The 25,565-nt window shown below is 42.6% G+C and overlaps 1 long non-coding RNA gene across 2 annotated transcripts in view; it reads right to left on the bottom strand.

Moving 5' to 3' along the window:
- Positions 1 to 586: 586 nt before the first annotated feature.
- Positions 587 to 25,565, bottom strand: part of LOC132249499 (uncharacterized) — a 34,510-nt gene continuing 9,531 nt past the window's right edge. Inside the window, exons 2-3 of one of the 2 annotated variants that reach the window (XR_009460980.1) lie at positions 4,706 to 4,755; positions 587 to 868 (exon numbers count right to left, since the gene is read on the bottom strand). This is a non-coding gene — a long non-coding RNA (uncharacterized LOC132249499). The remainder of the gene's footprint in view (positions 869 to 4,705; positions 4,756 to 25,565) is intronic. The other variant, XR_009460979.1, reaches the window with a different exon arrangement.

Raw genomic sequence — 25,565 nt, 5'->3', positions numbered from 1 at the left:
GCCACATGGACTAGGATATAATTTAGATGAGTCTTCTGTAACACTGCTCTGTGCGAGTGTTTTATAAGAAGCATCCCAAGTACATTATAAGTGGCTAAAGCAATTAGGAAACTTTCAGACAGATCAATATCTAGAGCTGTCACAAATTGCTTTTCCCTCCATTTAATGATCTCATAATTCTGTACAATAAATACAAAATTGCCACTTGTTTAGTCACAGGACAGATGGCAGATGACAGAACAAGGGTGCATATGCAAATGTATTCAAAATCCCTTTGGTCTGGAAAAGTGGTTGGAGATCTCATGTGAGTAGTCGGGGTCCAAGCCCAGTCAAAATTAGAAGGTGCACAGCCATGCAAGACTGGGAGAAAGATGGTATTTTTCTCTACCTTAAAACAAATGATCTAGGATCCAATTTATTCTGCATTTTGGGCAGAGTTATATATCAGGTCTCATTTTATCTGCATTGATTTGTCCAGTCTTAACCTTATCTTTTATCAACAACATGCACATAATAATGAAAGGCCATTTTTTCTTTGGGAGAACATGCTGCCCTGTTTATCAGAAAAGAAGCAAGCAAGCTGGTGAACAGTGACTAAGCAAATGTTTAATTTTGAATTGTATTGGTATTTGCGTCCTGATATCCAGGAAACACAAAGTTTCTCAAGCACCAATAGCAGCTCATTCTCCCATCTTAAGAGGAACACACAAGGGAAGATACCAAAATAGTCCAAAAATCTTCCAGAAATAGTTGGTCATATTCAACTTTTTGAATATAACTGTGTAAGCAGGTGGAGTTCCCATCTTGCTCTGAGGAAAGCAGACACACTCTGCCCACTCCAGACTTGTCTCCTTCCAAGAGTTTGTCTCTATTGGTAATACAAAAACAATAATAGTCTATAAATGTCAGTTTAAACTTTCTTCCCTTTCCCAAAAGTTGGCTGTCCTTAGACTTGGCTTTGTAAGACCAATCTTCTTACAGTTATCTCTACTTCTGACAGACACTCCATATTCTAGAGCAGTGATTCCAGCCATAGCACCCTGGAGCGCCATAAGACCCCTTTAAGGGTGCTATAGAGTTCCACTTAAAATTAGCATAATTAGATCTGCAATTCGGTATTTTGACAGAGAAGATGCATCCAAACTCAACTAGGAATCTATAGTGTCAAAAACATTCTCATCTGTTTTGATCTTTCTGAGTGTTTTGAAGCAGAAGAATCTATTATTTCTCTGTAGTCAAAAAAACAAGCAAAAGCCAAGAGTTGGCATTTTTGAAGGGTGCCTTGACTCTAATGAGGGTAGCCTTGTACTTAAGAGATTGAGACCCAGTGTCCTAGAACAATGGACATAGTAGCCAGCATACCTTCAAAATGATTAATCCAAAATACCTCTGCATTTTTCATGGAGGATTAAAGCACTGGGACATCAGGATGAAACAAAAGAACAGAGAAGACCATTTTTATCACTATGGGACCTGGGAGCGTGATCCATTGGAGAGGGCAGTGGACAGGGAGTATGGAAACCTGGTTCTGTTACTGACCTGCTGTATAATCTTGGGCAAATTATTCCACCTTTCTATTAGAGGTGTGCGAAATGGGCCGTATTTGATTCGGATTCAGATTTGGCCTGAATCAGGGACAGTGATTCGATTCATTGATTTGGATCACTGTCCCTGATTTGTTTCAGCTGGATCTGAATCTGAAGATTCAATGCTGATTTGGAGAGCCAGCGATTCGGACATAGACACAGCTTTAAATGTTTTTCTACATACCTCAAGGTACCAGGTGCGGCTCATGAATGCTGCGATGCTGGGATGGATGGAGCGTCCCACAGAAGCATGGAGGGGGGCCTCCTGCATGCTTGGCAGTGAACCTAGAAGTGGATTGGAAGTAGTTCTGGTCCACTTCTGGGTCTGCTGGGGAGTGCACGAGGGCCCCCCCACGCTCCCCCAGCTCAGTGATTGGCCACAGGGGGACCCTGGGTGCCCCCCAAGACCCAGGAGACAACCAGTTGCCAAGCTGGGGGCCCCCCCGTGTGCTCCCTGGCAGACCTGGAAGTGCTTCTGGTCCACTTCTGGGTCTGCTGCCGAGTGCACTGGGGAACCCCTCCATGCTCCTGTGGGACTCTCCATGCACCCCAGTATTGCAGCACTGATAAGCTGCCTACTACCTAGAGGTATGTAGAAAAAACATTTAAAACTGTGTCTATGTCCAAATCACCAAATATTTCTGAATCTCCCTAGATCGATTCAGAGGGTTCCAATTTGATTCAGGGAGATTAAAGGGTCCTATGATTTGATCTGGATTCAGAGATTCGACCACCGAATTGGGCCAAATCTCCACTGAATTGAATCAGCAACCGAAGCTTCACACAGCCCTACTCTCTATGCCTCTCTTTCCTCTTCCCTATTTCTCTTGTTGTATCTTTTTGGATTCTAAGATCATCAGGACAGAGACTTATTTACTACGTGTTTGTGCTGTGCTTAGTCTGGTAAAGCTCTAGTCTCAGCTAGGGCTTCTGTGTGTGATTGAACTAGAAATGATGTAATATCTGCCATCCTCTTGCAGGTTGATTTAATATCTTAAATTAGATATTTAAGATAGGATTTCCTTCATGGTCCCTAAGGTGGGATCTGAGCAAGGTAACTATAGCACATATCTGTGCAGATGAAAAACATCTGAAGAAGACTTTGTCCACAACAGAGGTGCAATTTGAGACAGTACTGTGTGTGCTCTGATTTAGAATAACATTTCCTCCCTATGCAGGTCTCTATGAAAATGCAAACAGGTGTTAGAAAGCTAGTGTTACATTTTTGACAAAATCTATTTAAACAACGTGCCCAGGCTTGTCACAGTTCAGTGAAGACAGAATGAGCGATAATAGAATAAAAATAAAATGTTAGTTCCTACTGAAGGCATTTTGCAGTTCATTTGGATTTTTTTAATTTTGTTTTCTTATTTTGTTTTGCTCCCCCCTGCCCCCCAGATAATATAACATACTAGGAACTTTTCTCAAAAATAAAGTAAATTTAATATTCATAGTCTAATACATCACATTCCTCCACATACTGAAGGGAATTAGAGCCTAGGCTTAGAGTAGGACCTCAAAAATCTCCATTAAGTATTGAAAGCAATAATACTCTGTCAGAAGATGTGCGTTCTTGTTGAAAAAAACAAATCTGCAGACATGCAACTGTTGATGAAAAAAGGCATGAGGCAATAATAACCCCTGGAATAGATTTAACTGTTTTAAAGCCAAATCATGGTATATAATACGTGACTGTACAGGCAACTCATGGAGTATAAGGTACTTCCTCACTCTCCTGCATTGACTACTAGCTTTGCAGGTAGTGGCATGGGGGTGGAAAGTCTCCACTAAACCAGATTTCATCCTCCCACACAAACAAGTTTATTTATTTATTCATTAGATTTCTATGCTGCCCTTCCCAGAAAAGGCTTTTTAAAAGGCAGAAAACCTTATTGTAACAGAATACAACATTAAAATAAGAGCGTATAAAAACCAAACTTCCTCCCCATGAACTATTCAAAAGCAGGCTACCCCACTTAACCCCTTTGTGCTCTCCAGCTTCTGACCTAAGAGAGTGCTTCCCACTTATGGTGGCCATCATAGAGGACATTCCGGTTTACTGCTACACTGTTCTCTATCAATATGAAACCCAATGCCTTTATGTCCTCTATTTTTCTCTTCAAGAGACATAAAGGCATTGGGTTTCATATCAATAGAAGACAGAGGACAGAGCAGCAGAAAACTGGAATGTCCTCTATGATGGCCACCCTAAGTGGGAGGCACTCTCTTAGGTCAGAAGCTGGAGAGCGCAGGGGGGTTGAGTGGGGTGGCCTGCTTTTGAATTTTTGGTTAGTTCAGGTGGAGGAAGTTTGTTTTTCTCTCTTCAAGAGAAAAATAGAGGACATAAAGGCATCAGGTTTCATATCAATAGAGGACAAAAGACAACTGGACTGTCCTGTATGATGGCCACCCTACTCCCACTGCCCAACCAAAACTTGCTTCCCGACCCCCATTCACTACGCTCATAAAAGGGAACAAAACCTTTTCTCCTTATATTTTTTTCCACTCCAACATAGTCCCACCACATTCCTTCACATGCAGGGGAGGTCCACCCCTCTATTCCCTTAATGTTCCTCCTAAGCTTATACCTCCCTCTTTCACAAGGAGGTGAGGTAGAGTGTCCCACTCCATCTACTCCCCTGCCTCAGACAGAAGAATCTTCTTGCCTCTCGAACCAGTGCCCTCTTTTCTCAAGGTGGACCATGGCTGTCCCCAAAACTCCCCTTCCTCTGACAAAATTCAATGTTATTTCTTGGTGGCAGTGGGGAAGGAGCAAAGCTTTGGCTGCATCCCCCAACTTTCCAATGCACCATAGCTGTGTTGAGGTGCCAAGAGACTCAGACTATTCCAAAGATAGGACAGGTGCAGTGTGTTGTCCTCCCCTCCTCCTAGTAGCACCTGTTATGAACTGGGAGGCTAACTGTAGCTCTGAGTCACTGTCTTTCCCGGGCCACTACTGGGACAAAACAAGAATCCACTACCCCATATATAGGGTTTAGGGAAAGCCAAAATTTAACCTATTCAGGGTTTTTTGTTTCCCCCCTTCAAGAGGATTGAGCTCTCAGAACGATTCATTGTCACAGAAAAGATGCCAGAGCGAAACCCTATGGAATACATACATGGATTGCAGATTTCTTCACGCTACTCTGCCAGTATGAGAACCATGAGCCTGAAAGAAACAGATGATTTAATTCTTCTTATCCTTTCAATAACTGAACATTATACTGATGCAAAAATAGCCACTGATGCAGTGGTGGCTGACCATGCACTGTGGCAGCCAGTGCTGCCCTGAATGCCATGACTGCTCTGGATGTGGAGCTGCCCTGATACACCTCTGGTGACAGTCCATGGCAACATGTGTTTGGTAGGAACCAGATGGAGGCTACCAACTGTGTTGACTGAAAAGTGACTGCAGAGCAGTGAATGCAGCATACTTCTACCCTGGTCTACCTTAGACTGGGAGACAACGATGAAGATGAAAGGTTTCATGTCCTGTATGAAGGTTTAGATGATTTGTGTAAATGCAAGATGTTAAAAAGAGAATTTTTGTTTCATCACATCCCCATTTTCTTTTACATTTCCTGGAACAAGACTTGGGATTGATACATCACAAGCAGTCAAAATGACAGCAATGTTACAGCCGTCAAATGAATGCACTAAACACAGCAATCACTTGGGACCACGGCGCATTCAGCCCTTTGTGATGCATCAGTCTCAAATAATGCAATATAGTGTAATCAGTTAAAAGACACACAAACCCTACTCATTTTTCTGCTAGCTCATAGTCCAATTATATTTTAAAACCATTTTTATTATATTACCCAAGCCTTGCCATTGGAAAACAAAGCCATTCAGGGATAGATTCTCTGAATGCAGATGTCAATCCAGAGTAAACTTCTCAACTTAAGTGAAGTTACTTTGAATATACACTAGAGAGAAGTTGGTCCTTGAAATGTGCCATTGGTGGGAACAGTAAAAAGAATATTGTTTTTAGGGTATCCAAAAGAGCATACTTTAAAGAGACTGGAAGCCATGGCTGGATCTGAAAATAAAACCTCTTCAGAATACTAAATAATAATATGTTAATCTACTGAAAGTATGACTGATGTCTGTCTGGAAGAAATTTCTGTATGAAATGCAGGTCTGCATTTTCCTAAGTCTCCTTAAGAGCCAAGCAGATAGCAAGGGTTCAGCAGAAACACCAGAGCAATGGTGTGGTCAGGCTTGAACAGACTGAATGACAGAGGATCTAAACTCCAACATTTGGGAGTCTACTCCCACACCAAAAATATTATTCAAGTAGCTGTAAAAATAGTGAAAACAAGTGTAAGCTATAAATTGCAGCAAACTTTTCACTTGAATAACTTCATGCATCTGTGAGTTTATACAAATTGTATATTAGCAGTGGGTAAAAAGTATTTCATGCAGAGTTTCCTAACCTTTCCATGAGGGATTTAGCACTTCTTTACATTTAGATCTTTCGTAGCATTTGGGGAAGATTAAATATTACCATGTGAAAAATCAAATACACCAATTTATAGTTGGGAGCATTGAAAAAAGGAGGAAGGAAGGGACAGTCATCTACCCTGTAAGCCAGATATTGAACTCAGATCTGGAAACATAGTCATCCTTTCATTTTCATCAGGTCTATTTCTATCTCTGCAGCTGGACTTAGTACTGCTTTGAATTCATTTGAGAACAGAACTTAGCCCACTGTTTTACTACATAAAATCTGACTCCAGCCTTGGATGAATGTCTGCCTATTCAAGTCAATTTTTTCCTAATTATCTAGGGCAAAAAACCTTGAAAAGGATAGTGCTTTAATCATTTGTTCTTTACTCTAATTGAAACTTTTTTTGTGAGTGGAGAGAGAACAGGTGCCTAATTAGCCTGCATGATAATTCTCACCACAGATATAATTAAACAGGAAGATCAATGAAAATTTCTTCTCCCTGGGTTACTGCCAGGTTTTTTTTATATACATATAAATAAATCCTTTACCTAGGGAGTATATAGCGATGTTATCCAATACAGGAGGTTTGGTCAGATTTGCAATGACCATATTGCTCATGAAAAGAGCTGGACTTGAAAGAGGTCAGTATTTTTAGAAAGAATATTTGTTTCTTTTTTTTTTTTCCTAAACCAAAAACTAACTTTGTGCAAAAACTCTTCTTTTGCAAAATCTCCTGGGGTCTTTTTTGAGGAATGTTTCATTATACATATATCAAGTCTTGTCAAAACTGGGTTCATAAAGGTTAGGGAAAGTTTGGTTTACACACAAAAAACCTCATAGCTGGCAGATTCATGAACAAGGCAGGGATTGTCCCAAATGCCATCTAAAAAGTTCTTTATCCCACCTCACACCCTATATGGTACAAAAAATGTTATTGCATTTCTCCATGTATATTTTGGTCTGTAAAAATTGTCTGCTTCTGTTAACACAAGCACAACTGTGCACAGCTCAGAGAGCCAGAACTTTCCCTAAAAGTGATGTAAAATAGCTTTTCTGTACCTAAAAATATCACAGCCTATGTCTTCTAGAGATAAAGAAAATGGGAATCTTGGGATAAGTTCTTGTTTTCTGGCTCTGCACATTTATGCCTTTAAAACTGCTTTTTATCGGGAGAAAAGTTCTTTACTAGCCAAAGTCCAAATTTTGCCCCACCTTGAGGAGTAAGTTAGAGAGGAAGGGAAGAGAAAGAGTACATATTTCCCTGTCAAGTTGATTAAAAGAAGAGAGAGCTACTTGAAGAATCACATATTAAGGGCAAGGGCCTGACAGTAGCAGTTTGACTTCTAGTTGGGTCTAGCTGTTTCTGATAATCCCCTTGGCTACAGGCAGCTGAACCCAAGATATTTCCCCAGGTCCCAAAGGCAAACTTTGGCTGCTTTGTGTTTCACTTGGTTCTAGTGTCTTCTGATTCTTTGGTAGGTTCAAATTTAATCTTGTGGTTCTTGACCTGATATCTACCACAACATACCAGTCCTGCTTTTTAGGGGACTTATTTGGCTTTAATCACTAGGACAGACCGCTTATGCCCTGCTTTGCAACACATGGGGCTTAAAGGAATGAGAGTAAGTTTTGTGAAATGGAGTAACTTATGATATGTACCTCCAATTTCTCATGTACCTATAAGCTCCATATGCTTGGGCCCAGATTCTGTGTGTTGCATCCATTTTATGCTGCTAAACATTTCTGTAGGCACCCCCTTGGGGAACCAACAGGACACAGAGTAAGGGAAATCCAAAAAGCAAAGAAAGCTAATTTCACCTAATTCCTCTTGTTCCTGTACTGAGCAGAGCCTGGAAGTTGGCTGTTATGTGCTTGTGTAGAAATGTAGATGAGGGGGAGAGAGACATCATTATACAATGATGTATTAAACAGCAAGAGAATAAAATGTTCTACTGTGACTTATATAGAACACCTCATTTCTAGGAGACTGCTAATGGCACGGGACCACAAAGGTAATTTTTCAAAGCACCAAACTTACACATCATGTTTTCTACATACCCCATGTATATATTTTTGAACCACTCTAACCATTTTATGAGAAAAGTCCACCTTATGATCATCAAGCTTAACCTTTGATTGGGATCATACACTCAGTGATGCCTAAAATCTTATAAAATTAAAGGTACCTGTTTTAACAGGTAAACCCAGTCTCTATATCCATGCAAAATGCCCTACATCATGTAGGTGCCATTCTACCTATTTAGACTAATGTCACTATATGTCAACTACTGGCATTTCTATTTGGCTTTATTTCATCTCTGAATAGATCTTTTTTTGGAAAGTGCTACAGTACTTCTGGTAATGACATTACAGTGTCAGAAAATGTAGCAACTTTACCATAATGATCCAGGTAATGAATGCTGAATTATGGTGGAAATACTAGAGAAGTGCTTATGACATCCTCATTCATGGTAAATGAGTTCACGATGATTAATGTTGTTATAATAAAAAATCAATGGAATCTATGATGATTAGGCCATTAATTTAAAGAGTCCTCAAGTAAAAACCCAGCTGATTCACTGATATGATGCCATGTGACATCATTTGTTAAAATCCTCTCATCTCTAGAAGGGTGTCCACAGAAACTAACTGCAGCTTTTTTTATTTTAAAAGTTATTATTTCATGAATAAGAGAGAACATAATGGTATATATCAGTTCCAACACTTCATCATTCCTGAAAGAACTTTCTACTGTAAAGAAGTATGGAAATAAAATGTAATGCAGGTGCATTTAACTTTCTTAAATGCCTCACAAAATAATTCATATTAACAACTGCTGATATCTCCATACTTAGCATTACTAAGACAGTTTCAAGGAGTGTAGAAGACAAATTTAGCATACTGTTGAATACTGGAAACACCATGTATTTGATGTAAAGAAGTTAATGATACTGAGTATGCAAGAGATACAAAAAGAAACATACCTAGATGTTAGGAATAATACTTTCCAAAGCTGCTGGATTTGATTCTCCACTGCCTTGTATCCTGGGCAGTAATTTACACCTTTTAAATGAGTGTAAAAGACTATTATAAAAGACAGAATGGCTACTTGCTTTACAAAGGTGTACATGTCTCCACAAGGCATAGAGTAGTAGAGAATAGGGTTGATTATTATTTAGATGCCTAACTTTAGGTAGTGCAGGTAGGAATGTCTGTTATAGAACATTGTAAGATCCCATTTTCAGTTGCTTATAGTTTTACCAAGCTTTAATAGTTATGGCTGAAATTTCCTATGGCAAGTCTGCCTCAGGCTGACCGTCTTTGGAAAAGTTCAACCAAAATTGTTCTTCAGTTTCCAAGAATTGAGATCAAGATAAAATCTTATATCCATGTTAAAGGTAATCTCTTTTTTTTTTTTTTTTTTTTTTTGAGAAATACTAGCACCTTTCTGCTTTGGTGCTTGAAATGTGGTAACAGGGTCATGAAAATACCAGGGAGATGCCTTTTTTTTCTCCCTTTGCCCTGTGAAACTGTCCACATTTGAATGAGCTATAAGCTTCTGAAGAATCACTGGTCATGTGGGCTTAGAGGCTTGTTAAAGGGTATCTGCTAAATTTCCTGACCTCAGAGTTCCTTAAAATAACTAACTTGTGTAAATACCATCCCTGCAAAGCAAGTGAGCTGCTCTATCCTGGACAGGCAGGGGTGAGCAGGCTTTTCCCTGCAATTGCTACTTCCAGGTGGTGCTGTGCTGTATCAAACTGTCTTGTGACACAGTGCTGCCACCCAGGTAGAAGCCTATTCAAATACAGAGGGATCAGAAATGCAGGTGAAGGGTCGGGGAAGGCTATTAAGTGCAGAAGCCTTGAGGATGTGGACTGAGGAAGTTCTTTTCCCCTGCTCTATCTGTCCTATCTTGGAAAGTCAGGAGCAGAGGGATTGGGCTAGAGGGGATAGAAGTCTGTGCAGAAAGAAATGGCAGCAGGGTATGAGGGGACAGGAGCTGTACCCTTTAGAAAGCATTCCTCTCCAGAACCTGCATCCCTGAATCTCAGCATTAATTTGCTGTCTAGAAATAGCTGTGAAACCTCCTAGCAATGTCTGTGACCCTCGCCCCCCCCAGCAGCCTGTCCATGTAGAACAGTGGTCTCCAACTTTTTTTGGTGAAGATCATTTTTGGAAGTAATGGGCACCCCCAAATCTACCACACCCTCCCGCCCACTCCACCCCCTGCTCCACCCTGCCCCCCCCACCCCACGCACGCCAGACGGCAGGGTATCCCAGACCTGTCTCAGCACAGAAGTAGGATTGGGCCCCGACCTGGCTGGGTCTGGGAAGATCTGGTTATCCAGGGGCACATGAGGGGAGCACAGCCCGGCGGAGACCCCAGGAGCACATGCCCCCCCACCTGTGCTCAGGATGAGGCAGCTGCTGCTGCGGGCTGCCTGCTGTGCCCAGAGCACAGGTGGGGGAGGGGACCCCTGGGGCCTCTGCTGGGCTGTGCCCAGTAGTGGAAGGCCCCCCCCTCCCCCCACATACCCCTGGATGACTAGATATTCCCAGACCTGGCTGGGCCAGGACTCCCCCCACATGAGTCCCCACTGCTTAGCTGAGCCATGCCCACACATGGCCAGCTTGCAGCGGGACTTGAGGTGCAGTGAGAGCCGCCTCTGCCTCCACAGAGATGGGGGGAGCCCCCCAGGCTCCAATCCTACCACCACCTGGCTGGGCTGGGGCCCCACTTACCTTTCCCTGCTCCTGGTGGGGCCGCATGGTTAGTCACTCACTGTGGGGGCCTCGATCGGTCCCCCAGCTCTTCCCTCCCCAACAGATTGACCTGCTGGGGCTGAGGGGAGGGGGGGCAGGTGTGCACATGGGCATGCACCCAGCTCTTCCCCAGCCCAGGATTGCCCAAAAGAGGCTCCAGGATCGACCTGTTGATCAGGATCAATGTGTTGGTGACCACTGAAGATATCAACCTTCCACTACTGCCAGTTATTCTGTTAAATCGAGTGATAGAAGGCAGTGCTGTAGGTCTAAATTGTCCAGTGTTTTTCATGAGCTGGGTAGAGGATCATCATGGAGCCACATGATAAAACATTTTTTTCCCTTTCAATTAAGAACTTGTTTCAAAAAACAACCGAACCAAACAAAACTGGGAAAGGCTGTGTTTAAGGTTGTGAAGCCAAGCATTCAGTAACTAAGAAATGCAGAGCTGAGATGTTGCAAGCCACCTTATTTGACCTTGTGTCTGTAGGCACTGTGAGACAATCTTTAATGATTGCACACCATTTTTTTTTCACAGGACCCCTGCCTTAGTCACCACCCATGATGGATCTCTGAATGGATACCTGGTCACTGGTCAGTATCCCTTTTAAGGTTACTTGAATTCTGACATTTCCTACTTTCTGTGTAATTGACTTTGCAAATATTAATACTTTTTATATGTAGATCTTTCTGTGTAAAAGAACTGGCATAACTTTCAAAAGTTTTTGGTGGGTTTTTATCTCATTGAAGTCAATGAATGCTCAGCATCTGTCTGGAGACACAATGTTTGAAATAAGTCAAATGACTTTGAAGCACTTCAAAAGGTGAGTATATGGGCGTACCTGCCCGCTAAGTGCTTTGAAGCCTGACAGAGTGTACTTGGAGGGAGCAGGTACCGTCTCGTACCATGTTGTTCTGCAATGTCCTGTCTTGTGTAGATATGACAGGCTGGTCCTTTATAACACAGTACTCTTTTTTTTTTCCCCTCTCCTGGGTTCACAGCCAGACTGCAGAGAAGGGTGCAGAGGGATGGTGGGGCAGTGGGCAGCAGCAGCCACCAGGAAGGAGTGCTCGTTGACCGTATCCTCTGCTCTTCCCTCCACTGGGGAGGGTTATCAGTAGTGTAACTAGGGGTGGGCAAGAGGGGCACCCATCTTGGACTCCAAGTTAGGAGGGGCACTGGAATTGCACCCTAACCACTGTAGAGTCTGTGCCCCCACAGGATTGCCATGCTGTGAACTTCAAAACAGTTCCCAGCTGCTGCTGCTTTAAAAGCAAGAGCCAGTGTGGACAGAGCATACATGGCAGCAGCAGCAACTCAGCAGGGACTGTGTAGGAGTCCCACTATGGGTAATCTGCTGCTCCCCTGCCTTCTGCCCTCAGAGCCCTTGTGGCCCCCTGCTCCCACCTCTTGCTCTTGGAGCTGTGTGCCACCCCCCTCAATGCTCTCCTGTAGGGTTTGCCCTGGGTGGCAACTGTTTGTTATGCCACTGAGAGTGGAAGTTGAGGAGGAGTGGAGCTGCAGGACTGAACAACCCTCTATCACATTCCTGGCAGGAGAGCATTGCCTCCGTATACCTGCGCAGCAATCTTTGTGAAGCACTTCAGCCGGGTGTGCCACAGTATGCACATCTGTCCGTGAATTAAATCCATTTATCTATCGGTTTATTAATTTTAATATTTCAAGCTCTGTTACACTTTGAAATAATTCAGATGTTACCTCTGTCTGCCCCTTAGATCTAATCCTTCAAGATACCAAGTACCTCCAGTGCTAATGTTTTTCTCAGAAAAGGTGATTAGCACTCTGTTTGCACAAGATCAAAGATCATACATGGGTAATATAAAGATCAACTATTTAAGGCTTAATGTAATACACATGCAAGAATCATGCTTAGTGTGGATGCTTGTGTATTTGATGTGTAACCCTTGCACTTTTACTGGTATGGTGTCTTACTGGGTCAAGCTAGCTCTATCACTTGGTCTAGTTAGGGTTGGCAAGCTGGTCAACTGACCAGTCAAATATTGTCAAATATTGACTGGTCAATTGACTGCATATTTTTGATCAGTCAAAGATTATAGCAATTTTACAAAAAAACCTACTTTTTAAATAGTTTTCTTGCCAGAAATATGATTTTTAATTGTTTTTTGACACAATGAAAAATTTGTACTTTTTCTGTATATTATTTGGGACTGTTGGGGGTTTTTTTTATTTTTTTATTTTTTTTTTACAATTTTTGACCAATATTTGACCAGTCAATTGACCAAACTTTATTTGGCTGGTCAAATACCATACCTTCGCTCTAACACAGACTCTACCATCACAGGTAAAATGTGAGACTTCAGTATATACAAAGTCCCTTTCCCCATGAGTATTTGCCTTGTCTCAGTTAATTCCTCCTGCTGCAGAGTGACCTCTTTATTAGAGCCGACTCCTCAGAATGCCTTATTGATGCTGGCCTACTTAAATACAGCAATCAAGCAAGGGTAGCCTTTACAAGGCTGCTCTGCAAGTGGCTTGCTTATGTTGTGTCTGTCTTCTTCCTCCAGCTTGGTGCCTTCTTTGTACACTTGAGAAACTGGCACTTCTTATGCATTGTTTCATTGTATTATAGTGTTAATGAAAAAGGAAAAGAGCATCATGAGGGGTTAATTTTCTCTTACATCACCCATCAGGCTGCACTTTTTCAGGCTGGTTCCCATGCTTCATGATGTGGAAACTGAGGGAATGTGAGCTAGTGATTCTAATACCCAGGACAGATGCCCTTTCCTTAAGTAAATCGTACAAGTTAGAATTGGGCAGCATAATACATGCTGAATGAGACCTACTTTCTATGCTGCTGTAGGAATACATGGAAAATGCATACCTATTATTCATTCAGTGCAATGTGCTCTGTGCTGTATGTTACATAGACAAGAGGCAACATAGGAATGAATAATCAAAGCAGAACCATCACCAGAAGAAAAGACCCCACTTGACCTTTTGGGTTCCGACTGGAGGGTCAGAAGGCTTTGCAACATCTATGAGGAAATATCGTAGAGATTTCCCACCAGGCTCTTATAGTCTGAAATGTGCCCCATTCCCCATGTATGAAAAACAGAAAACTCCTACAAACTTTCATTTAGGGAACAGGCAAACTCCAAGTTGCCCTGAGATGTGTAAAACTAGTAGGAAAAGAGTGTCTATATCGGGGCGGGCAATTATCTTGGGCAGAGGGCTGCTTATTGAGTTTTGGCAAGCCATCGAGGGCCGCATGACAGGCAGCCAGGGTCAGATTAATATTTTCTAAATTTTTTATGTGCTCTGTGGGCCACATCTGACCCACGGGCCGCATTTTGCCTGCCCCTGGTCTATATGGCTTTCTAACCTAGTCTTATGTATAGTACAACAGGAGGAACTTTCCGTTGCCTACAGCTCCTCCCAAAACGGGGCTTAAATCAACAAAAATAAAAACACCCAGCAAAAAGGATAACGGTCTTAGTGTTCTCTCTTGAATTGCATTGGTTTCCTTGCCCGGTAGAAAACAGCTACCCTGTACCTTCCCAAAGCAATTCCCCCCACACATTGCATCCATAGACAGGATCAAAAGGTGGGTATGGCAAGTCCACAAGGCTGCTAGTTTTCCCTTCTGCCTTTCCCAGGCCAGGCTCTGTTCACACAATTGAGCCTGGAAGGGAAAAAAGGAAGAAAAGAGAGAGTGAGGTGAGGCAGAAGTGTTATTTATAGGTTTGGCCAGAAACAGCCTTTTTTGTAGTCCTTTGGGAGTTGGCCATCTTAGTATTTCATTGGAATATCTACTAATAGACAGTAGCCTATCTGACTTGTCTAACTGCAGTTCGCTGTAAATGTGTGCTTGTAATAAAGGGGTTTCATGCAAATCAGTATGACATCAACACTAAGGATGTTGTAGGTAGTTTTGTATGCAAGATAAAAATTTGGTTTAAGATCAAGGTGCTTTATGAATACACATGTATTTGGATACCATTCCTAAAATCAAAGGGAATGGTACCTGCATCTAGTTCCTACTGCTTGTTTTGATTATTGTTACTAGTAATTTATCTGAGAAAAAGAACATGTGGAGAAGGGAATATGAAGGAATTAGTGTGTAGGTAACGTCTGCTCTGTGCTTTGCACAGTCCTCAGAACTGATCATACTGCAATTCACTTGAGGTAGAGATTTTGGAATAATCTGTTTTTAATGTTGGGTTTTTGCTTTTGTGTTTTTCCCCAAGCTGTCTTAGAAGCTGTGGGAATGATTCACTTTGACAAGAGCGCACAAATTCTCTTGCTGTCTTTTATATTGATTTCCAATTGTATTGTAAGTTCAACCGATGGATTTGTGTATGCATTTTTCTCTTTTTCCTAGAGTAAATTCTACATGAGTTCTCTGGCCCTATTTTAAAATGTGCAGCAGTTATTGGAAGATAATTTGAAGGTGCATGTGTGTCAGGGATCTTAAACATGCCCTGGCAGACCTGATTGTGACTCTTTTTAGCCACAGCCATGAGATGCAGTAGTATATATTATTGAGCCTATAAAAGCAAACTTTGTTGTAAGAAAAATGTCTTTAGCCCTTTTCTTTCCAAAGAGAGTCTTGAAAACACAGTCTGATACAAATTAATTATGAAGACGCAAGAATATGTAGCTGATTTCTGGGGAGGCTCAAATAACTTTACATGCATGTTGGGAAGGTAACTGTTTGGTAGCTTGATCAACAAATCAAAGAGCCAGAGTCCATAAACTACTGAAAGTGAGAGTAAAAGAAACCTACTAGAGAGAGCTGCTATAGGCTGCCCCAGCCAACACATACACTGTGAGGTGTCTACGCCTTCCTACCCCTCTCCCCACACCCACCCATGGGCAGATCTAGGATTTTGAAAAGGAGAGTGAGGATGGCTTGTTAAAGAGAAATTAGAAGATTTACTAATATGCTAGGGGCCAAGTGATAATTCAGTTTAAGACCAAAGCAAAGCTAAATCCAACTATATTGGAATATTCACTAATTTGCTATGTTACATATAAAGTTTAAAAGATGCAACAAGCTAGGCAACAGTACTTAAACAATATGGTTTCATTAGTCCTGTAGTCATAATAGTTAAATGTACTTTTTATTTAGATTCATAATATAAAAACTAGCCTTATTGTGCCTCCATTATTTCACCATTATTCATTTCCACACTTGAGTTATTGTTCACTTGAGTTAAAATGACTGCACCTGAGATTTTAGCTACAGCTAAAATCTATCTGCCAGGCTGAGAAATAGAAGGGACATTACAAGGGGTGGATCCAGGATTTCCCAAAATGGGGGTGCAGGGATAGCAATCAACACAGAAGGGGTGACTGCACCCCTCTAATCCTAGCCTTCTCCACCCCACTAGTGCCCACTTCACCCCATTAAGTCCTTAAAGCAGGTGAAAATCCTATCCCCCCTTCCCCTTTGTGCTCAGAGGACCATCCCTGCTCCTCCCTCACCTGCTGCTGATTTCCCCCCTGCCCTTGGGAGAAGTTCCGGAGCCCTTTCTGTTTACCCCAGTCAGGCTGCATGGGGACTTGCTTGGTCAGGGATGGGGACTGGACAGTGGCAGCAGGGATCAGCAGGGGGTTCCCCCTCCCTGTGCCTGCTCCTGACTACTCTCATCATGACTACTCTCCCATTTTGCTGTGGCTGCTGTCTCCCTCCCTAGTTGAACCCACACACTCTGCACCCCGGTTGAGGCAGGCAGAAGCATCTTTGGAGCTTCCCCTGTCCCCAGGACAGCGGGAAAAGCAGGAGCGACGGATGGGAAAGGGGGAGGGGATGTATCTCTGAGCACCAAGGGAAGGGAGGGGAATTTTCACTTGATTTAGGGACTTAAAAAGTCCCCAGAGGCTCCTCTTGTGCTTTCCAATCCAAAAGTAGGGGTGCAGTCATTCAATTCACTGTAGTCTTTCCTTCTACCTATTTGTGACAGCCTGCCTCTATTAGGTTGGAGGCTCCCTTAACTCCTGGAGTCAAGGGAGATCTACCAGTGTCCATAAGTTTTCCCAGATGACCACCCTTTGCGCCTTTACTCTTCACTGAACCAATTCCCCCTTTGTTGGAGACTAGAGAATAAATAGCAACCCACTGCTTCTGCCAGCAGAAACCATAGGGCATACTTTGCTGTGGTGAGGAGGTGTGGAATAACACATTTGACAGAGGAAGGAAGAAATACACAATTTTTAGGTCTTTTTTGAGAGGAAAAGTACAGGTCTCCCTTGCTTTATGTGGGTTCTGTATGTGCGAATTAGCTCTTATGCGATGACCCTTTTTATACCAAAAATTCATTACATGCAAGTTAAATTCACTTTTATGCTATCGGTGTGGTGGAAGCCCACAGTCAGCTACTTTGTGCGGTGCATTGTGGGAGTGATGTACACCGAAATATAGTCTCCCGTACGGATCTGCGCTCCTCGCTTGTTGTCTGAGACACGTGTTCCTGTAGTTGCCATCCCCATTATGGCTTCTATGTATCCCACTAGCTTATCTCCTACCCCTCTCTGCTGTTGGTGAGTACCAAAATAGTTTTGTAAAAGTGGTAGAAATGGGTCTGGGGGTCAGTACAGTCAAGGTCGTGGAATGTATCCCTATTTGTTACATGGTAAAGTGGGTTCCCTTTATGCGAATTCAAGTTATGTGCCATTTTCCAGGAATGCATGTACAGCATAAAGCGAGGGAAACCTGTATTTAAGCCAGGGTGTCATGTGAACCCTCACACTGAGCTATCACAATTTCATGACACCACTGTTTAAATCTGGCACTAAATCACTCCTTTCCTTTTCACAGAGATGCCAGGACTGCACCCTCTGGCCTCACTCATACTGACTGTTTCAAATGGGCTCATACCTGCCTGAATAGACCTGGCTTCAGTGCAGCTCTGTATGGGCAGATGCTTTTGCTTGCAATGAGCCCCCAAATCAATGAGCCAGATGCAAATAGCAGCTTTCAGGAAGGGCTTCAAATCTCTTCCCTCTGAAGCTAAGGGAGTTCTTGCACTGAATTCAATGGGAACAGGTTCAGGCCTTAATTAGATTTCCCCCAACCACCACCCATTCATATGAGAACTCAAGTTGAAGGGTTGGTATGCAGGGTGCCCTATAGGTAACAGGAGGCTTCTGTAGGCCCCGTCTAGTGTGTGTATGTTTCCATCTAAAAAATTCAAGATATGCCAGAAGAGTTTTTAAACACTTCTCTTGGCATTTAACACTGAAAACACAATAATAAGGAAATGATGCCTTTTTAATGGAGATTTTTTAAGCTACTGCAAAAGGCAGCTGGCATCTAGTTTGCATTCATTATGTTACATTTAGATGCACCTTTAAGCCTCCTTCTACTGCTGGACAAGTTTGTAAATTAACTTTATCAACAATCAGCACCCAACAATTATCCCTTTAAGGAATCAGACCTGTGGCAGGGTAGCACAGGAGTTAACATCACAATATCAATTGCCTTTGATTTGATGTCTGAAATACTTTAAGCCATCGGAGAACAAGTCCACTGTAGTTCTGAATGCCTAACATAGCACACTTCAGTTAACACAGTAATTGGTGTTTTATTGATGAAAAACATTAGTTAAATCAATAAATGTTCTCCTGTATATTGATCACTGCATAGCCGTTAAAAAGTATTGATTGCCTTCAAAAAAAGCAGTGCTATTGCAACAGGCTAATAAGCTGACTGAGATGTTTTACTCACTAAAAGGTAGATTAGATGACTGTACATTTTTAGAGTAATGTAAGAAGCTAGAGTTGTTTTCAAATATTAATTTCCTTTATCACTTGCATTCCTCTCTAATAGTTTATAAAGTGTGTTTCTTAATCCCAGGACAGCAAAAATTTGTCTCAAAGTAAAATGTATCAAATATTTACCTCTTCCGCTGTAGACTTTAAATATTTGAGAGAGACTCTTTCCTTTTTGAATGCATGTATGGAAGTGGATTTACCACTTACTACCATTATCCTGCTAAAACTAGCCCTTCCTAACCTAGAAATTAGGCAATTCTTGAGATGGTAACTTGGTCATGTGCCTGTAAGAGGAAAACAACTATTGAAGGCAATCTTACCTAGCAATGGCCACAAAATCTAGAAACGTAATTTGTGTTCAAAGGCAAGATATGCCACACTTCTGGCAATTGTTACTTTGTATTGCCCACAAAACCCTAGAGTTAAGCTGTATCTTAGGATCCAACTGCAAAATCTCCTGAGAAAAAATCAAAATCTATCATTTTAGCTACTGGCTTCTTGGGGACAGAAGCCCAGAGCCACATTACTTTATGGGGAGGGACCAGGCTCCCTTAAGCAGCCCTCCCTGTCCTCAGAGGAACTGTGCAGGCTGCTCTGTCCTTTGGGATGTCTGGCTCCAGGGGCAGATCCAGAGGAGGTGCAGTTGCTGGCCCCTTGTTGGTCCTTATGCTGTGTCACTAAAAAAGAGGATGGTGAGGGAGAACTCCCAAAACATGAACAAACTAAAGGACGTTGTCTAGGCTTTGTCTAAAGCCTTCTGTCCAGCGTTAAACTCCAATGGGTTGGGCACTTTGGCATCAAAGAGTTGCTCTGATCTACACTCTCTAGTTTGGCAGTTTCATGCCATTTTGGTCCTGAAATATCTAACTGCTCTTACACTATACTGGTGCAGCCAGACAACTAAGGAATGCGGGTCTCGTCCTCTCAAGATGGATGCAGAGGAAGTAATTGCATGTTTGTTCCCGGTCTCTCTTGCAAATATTGTATGCTGCATGTGGGTAAAGGGTGCGAGGGGGTTGCCTGCTGCTACTTCACTTGGTTGAGGATCCCAGTTTCTTGCCAGCTCACCCACTACTAAAGCCTTAGAGCTGTACTCCCTCCTCCATGAATGCACATACAGGGCCATTTGCCTTGGATGGGCCTAAACACCCATCTAAAGCTACAGAAGTGGTTTCTTCACTTACTATAAAAGTTGCATTCTGAAACCTTGCCCTTGATTTAAGAGAAAGTCTTAGAGTTTAGACCAAGGGAAAAGTCCAAGCTATGTTTTGAATTTGGAGGAAGGGTGGAAGACTTTTTTTCCCTTTAGCCAATTACATTTATGCTTACATAATTTTTCCTGTTGTACATCAGGATGAAACCAAGACCTTCCCTAGTTTATCAAGAGAAATTCCAAAACAGCGAATCACCCTGTAATGAAGGTACTGATTTGGAACATAAGGGCTTGAAATTAAGTCTCTTTTTGCCTGATGCACACCAGGAATCTGAATGTAGGCCTTGCATGACAGGCTCGTATCTTACCAGCTGAGCTATAAAGCCAATGGCTGCCTATACATGTGCTGGTTCACTTTCTAATTAGAACGCTCTCATGTGGCCTCACTGTCACATGTATAAGCCCCGACTCCAGGATTTCAAATTGCTGCAGGGGCACTTTATCTAAACCTCATCAAATGACTAACTTTAGTCCCAAGGCAGTCCACACACAGTGTTAATGCACTTTAATGCCTGCATGTGTAGACTCTGGCTTATTCCCGCTTACTGCACAGTAAATTTAAGCCAGCATAAATGCACAGGTAGACACACCTACTGAGACATTCTCACAAGCTGGTATTTGTGTTTTCTGCTATTGTGAGCTGTATGTAAGGCAGATTCAGAGCAGACTACTTCCACTTCTGTTACCCTTTCAGGAACCAAGGTGAAATATGACTGTTCAGACCCACAGGTTCAAAACAGACACCTGATTCTGTCTAATTATTCTCTCATTTCAGTCATGCAACATGAAGTTGTGATCTTCAAAAAAATCTCTCTGGGAGCATTGTTACATCCTGCCTTGTGTGATAGGGAGCATTTGTGAAAACTCGTGTCTCCTACTCAGGCTTGCTTTCCCTGCATCAAATGCCAGGGTAAGTAATACAGCTTGCATAAGAGCAGCATTAAACATATGCCTCTTCCTCATTTCTTAGCCCTGCTCCATCCTAGTGTGGCCCAGAAAGTTGAGGTTTGCCTTGAATTTTCTGCTGTCTATTAAGTAAATGCTGTGTGCCAAATTCAACAAGAGTCTATGCAGATTTAGCTTGATGTAAATTTCCCCGATTTAAAGTCCCTTCATGCTCTTTAAGCCCTCCCATCTCCTTACACATCACCTCCAAATTTGGCCCCGTGAAATATTTACCTCTGGGTTGTCTATGTTTCTATAGCCTACTAGTCTCCCAGTGGAGGCTCATTGGAATTTGTCTGTATTGTGTGACACTTTAAAATGTGGTACAGTTTTTAACACTTCAGGTAAATGAAGAAAAAGGAAACCAGTTTGTCAAAGTATGCCTTAATCTTGTATGGGTGTTGTATCCTTATAAAATGTAGTATCTTATGATCCTTTAAATAACAAATGACCTTATTCCTTTTAATGGGGTCATTAAGAACTCCAACATTCCAGGTATAAATCCCTCCTTGTACTTTGCATCTTAATTTACTATTCATATGTGAATCTTTTTTTGGTTCCCAATTACTATACAACAGCAACTGGCTCTTGAAATTATCCCCACAGGATTGGCTTTGTAAAGGACACCACAGTTTACATCTTAGTTCCCTAATTAAAGAGACAATGCTTGATAAACCTTGAACAACTAGTAATTGGAAACTAAGTTAGTCTCAATTAATCCCTGTTGACATGGGTTCTATTGCTTAATAACTGACCACAATTGGGTCATGAAAGAAGGCAAGAGTGTATAATGAACACTGAAGTCACCTGGTGATAGACTTGAAGCAGTCTTAAAAACGGTTGGAAATGTGTGCAAATATGTCCCTCAGGTAGACAGTGCCTTCAAAGTCCTCAATTTGTTGCAAGCCAGTACACAGCATCTGAAACACCACAGGTGTGAACCAGAATCCTAAACATGGGTCAGGGCACGTATAGCAATGAGGGTGACAGCTAATTCTACCAGGTTTCCCATCTTTTATAAAGTTGTGCCATTCTTCTGTCTGCAAATAAACGAACTAGTTTCAACTGAATCTGATCTTGAACCAATATTTCATTTTAAGAGCAAAAAAAGAACTTTGAAATAAATACTAACTGCTTTTCTGAAAGTAAATAAGTGAATAGCTACGGATATGCTACAGATTACATTAAATTATTCTAATCAAGTACGAAATAGTATGTATTCCAATACAACAATTTTAATTCTGAATCTAAACTAAACTACTCCTTTACCAGTCATGACAGAGCATAAATAGAAAATTCTCTTTTTGGGGGTGGAAACAGGTTTTAGAAATGGTCATATTTAATGGCACAAGCAGTGTGAGGTCACTGATGCAAAATGGTACTCTGTATTTAAATTGTGGTCAGGATTCAGCTGGTTATGCTATGATGAAATAGGCTGTGCATTACTCTTGATAAGAAAATATGGTAGGCCAGTAAATTAAATTTAAGCTTACAAGCTATAAAACAGCTTTGAAATAATGAGTATTTTTAAAAATCTTTAATTAGATTCATTTTTTTTCCAGCAATGCATTATCAAGGACATAACATTGACACCATTTTCAAGGGGTGATAACAGACTTGCTCTCCACAGTCCAGATTCAGCATACCCTGCTCTTCATTCAGTTTTCTATACCTCTGCAGAGTGGGTTTAAAATGCCACTAAACTGGAAGGAGAAGCATTATCTGCATTTAGTATTACTGGCTGCTCGTAGGTGTGAAAACAACCAAACAGTACTTTGCGGTAAGTTCAGTGCACCCCTGTGCCGAGCACAGCGCATGCCCAAAAGAGGCATTGCATTAGTTTGACCCAGCTTGCCTAATGTCTGTATAGATCACACATTTCAGCAGGGGTTTTTGGCACTTTGTTTCTAATAGATGATTGAATCAGCTATTAGATAAAATCACCAAAAAAGCCCTGCTGGAGGTATAGTGATCTATACAGACACTGTGATGCTCTGGCTGCTCTAGTTAAAGCGCCCCCCCGCACTCCTAAAGAATGTCTATAAATGTCCTCTGATAGTCTGAGTCTGAGACCACTAAAAATGGTCATATGCATTTTAGTTTTAATTGTCAGGGTGAAGTTACATGCTATACTTAAGACATACTAATTATGTGGAAAGTTAAGATGCATTAAAATTGCAATGTGCTGTGAGCAGTCTCATGTTAAGGGTTAATACTGTTTCTTGCCTGCACAGCTCTGACTTGCCACTACAAGGCTGGTGAGCAGGGGTGTGGCTAGGAGCTAGGACACCTAGTGTCTATCCCTGCTCTGGGTAGGAATAGAGGGGGAGCTGGAGTGGTGCCTCCTGGGATGCTGGAGGACTACAAATTACTTGTTTTCTCCCCATTGCACAGGCTGAAGTTACCCTAACACAAGCTAGGTAGTACAGCCTAGAAATGACATTTGTCTGAAGTGACATAACTTAGATGAAGATGCTCAGAGGGCACTTAGCACAAGCTAGCAAGCTTTAATGTCTATAGGCTCGTGTTTTTACGTGTCCTTAGTATGGTCTAAATGTAACCTGCAACTTCACCCTCATTAGAATGCCAGAATGCTATAGCAATGGGCGCTGCATTAAGACATGTAGACACACTACTGTGTGTGTGTTTACTGTGGCTTTTGACTACAGAATGAGGATATTTAATGAGATATTTATGAACTCAGAAGCAAAGTGACAAACAGAAATAAAGCTCCATCTCCAGATGGCAGTAAAGATCATTCAGTGCAAGCACCTGAGGCAGAACATCAAAAGCTAACAATATATATATCAAAAGAGCAGAATGTTTCTCCTGCCCTACTGAAGCTGTTCGCCATAAAGGGAAACAATGCATTTTAATGGTTAAAAATATCAAAAAAGCCATAAGTAGAATAATAATAATAAATATGTGAATTCTCTTCTCTTATAGTAAAGAGATAAAGATGTGTGTGTTTAATATAAAAGGTAATTTAACATTCAGTACAGTTAAGCGGTTCTAACAGAGGCATAACAGTGCAGTGGCTGCACATGGGGCAGAGGTGGTGGGTGGGCTGCCAGAAGCGGCCAGTTGACAACTGGGGCAGCTGCTATTTTTGTGCTCCCTGATCTGCTCCCCCCCACAAGTTGGCACCCAGGGCTGCTGCCTTGCTCACCTCTTCCCTTAGTTATGCTACTGGGTCCTAAGTCATGTTGTTTCCAGGAACCCTAAACTGATATAAGCTGGTGTAGTTCCTTTCATTTCCTTGGTGGCTTCAGCTGAAGATCAGACTGCTGGATCACCACAGCCTTCCCCCCTTTATTGAGATGAGTGCTGAGGGAACTCATGTCTATTGGCCAGCACCTCATTCCTAGGTACTGTACACAGGCACAGCTACTGCCAAAGCTCACAATATAAATATGAGGAACAAAAATAGGTAGATATTAGGGCTGTGCAAAACAGACCATTTCATTTTGTCTTCCATTTTGCTGTTTCAATGGGACAGTGTTTCGTTTTGAGTTTCATTTGATTTGAAAGCGCTGTTCTGGTTCGTTTTGTTGAAACTGTTTCGCTGTTTCAATGTTTCACCCATAAGCTATAATGGGGAATCATGAAAATGCCTAAAACTCTGTCATTTCTGATTCAAATGAAACTTACAGGGATGCTAGCCCCTTCTGAGGGCATGAAGCCTGCCATGTTTCAAGGAGACAGGTGCAGAGATTTCTGGAAAACTGCACCTCAAGGTACTGACAAATGAAACTCGTGTCACTTGCCGGCAGCAGCAGCCTCCTGTCATCCGGTCTGCAGATCCTGGAGCCCACACACTGGGGAGGGCTGCAAGCCTGTGCCAGACTCCTCCCAGGTGTGCAGGACCCCAGATCTGTGCGCCAGATGACACGAGGCTGCTGCTGTTGCCTGGGATCAGTACTGGGTGCAATGTGTACCTAGCGCCAGGAAGATTAGTGCTGTCACTGGCCCGAGGCAGCAGCGCCAGCCTCCTGTCATCTGCATGCAGAGCTGCAGGCCCATGCACCCCAGGAGGAGTCTGACACAACCCCGCAGCCCTCCCAGGGGTGCGGGCCCCCAGATCTGTGCACGGCATGACAGCATGCTGTTGCTGCCAGCTGGGGCCAGCGGCAGCACCAGTCTTCCCAGTGCTTGGCACGGGCTGCACCCAGTGCTGGTCCCTGGCAGCAGCCTCCTGTTATCCAGCATGCAGATTGGGGGCCTGCACTCTGGGAGGAATCTGGCACAGCCCCACAGCCCTCCTGGGAGTGCGGGTGAGCCCCCGATTTGCACACCGAATGACAAGAGGCTGCTGCTGCCTGGGACCAGCACTGGGCACAGCCCATGCCAAGTGCTGAGAAGACTGCTGCTGGCACTGGCCCCAGCCAGCAGGAACAGCATGCTGTCATCCTGTGCACAGATCTGAGGGCCTGCACCCCCAAGAGGGCTTTGGGGATGTGCCAGAGTCCCCCGGGGGGTGTGGCCCCTGGATCTGCATGCTGAAAAACAGGAGGCTGCCGCTGCTGGCTGGGACCAGCTCTGAAGCCAAGTAAGCCTGACTTCAAAACTCAAAACATTTCGATTGCCCTTGTTTCATTTCAAAGCTGTTTCAAAGGCTTTTGTTTCATTTTGATTTCTCTGTTTTGAGCTCGAAATGCAGCGAAACAACTTCGAAATGAAACACCCGGAGAAATTTCGCACAGCCCAAGTAGATATATGGAAGAGCCAACTTTGCCTTTCTCTTCCAAGTATTAAGACATGTTTTGATGAATTTGTTGCAAGCACAGAGAGCCAGTTGTGTACAGGAGCACTTTTTTCGCTATTATCCAAAGAAAAAGTGAA

Source organism: Alligator mississippiensis, chromosome 3 (assembly GCF_030867095.1).
Source record: "Alligator mississippiensis isolate rAllMis1 chromosome 3, rAllMis1, whole genome shotgun sequence".
Taxonomy (NCBI): Eukaryota; Metazoa; Chordata; order Crocodylia; family Alligatoridae; genus Alligator; species Alligator mississippiensis.
The sequence above is the reverse complement of the archived record's forward strand: the minus strand, read 5'-3'. Positions and strand labels throughout refer to the sequence as shown.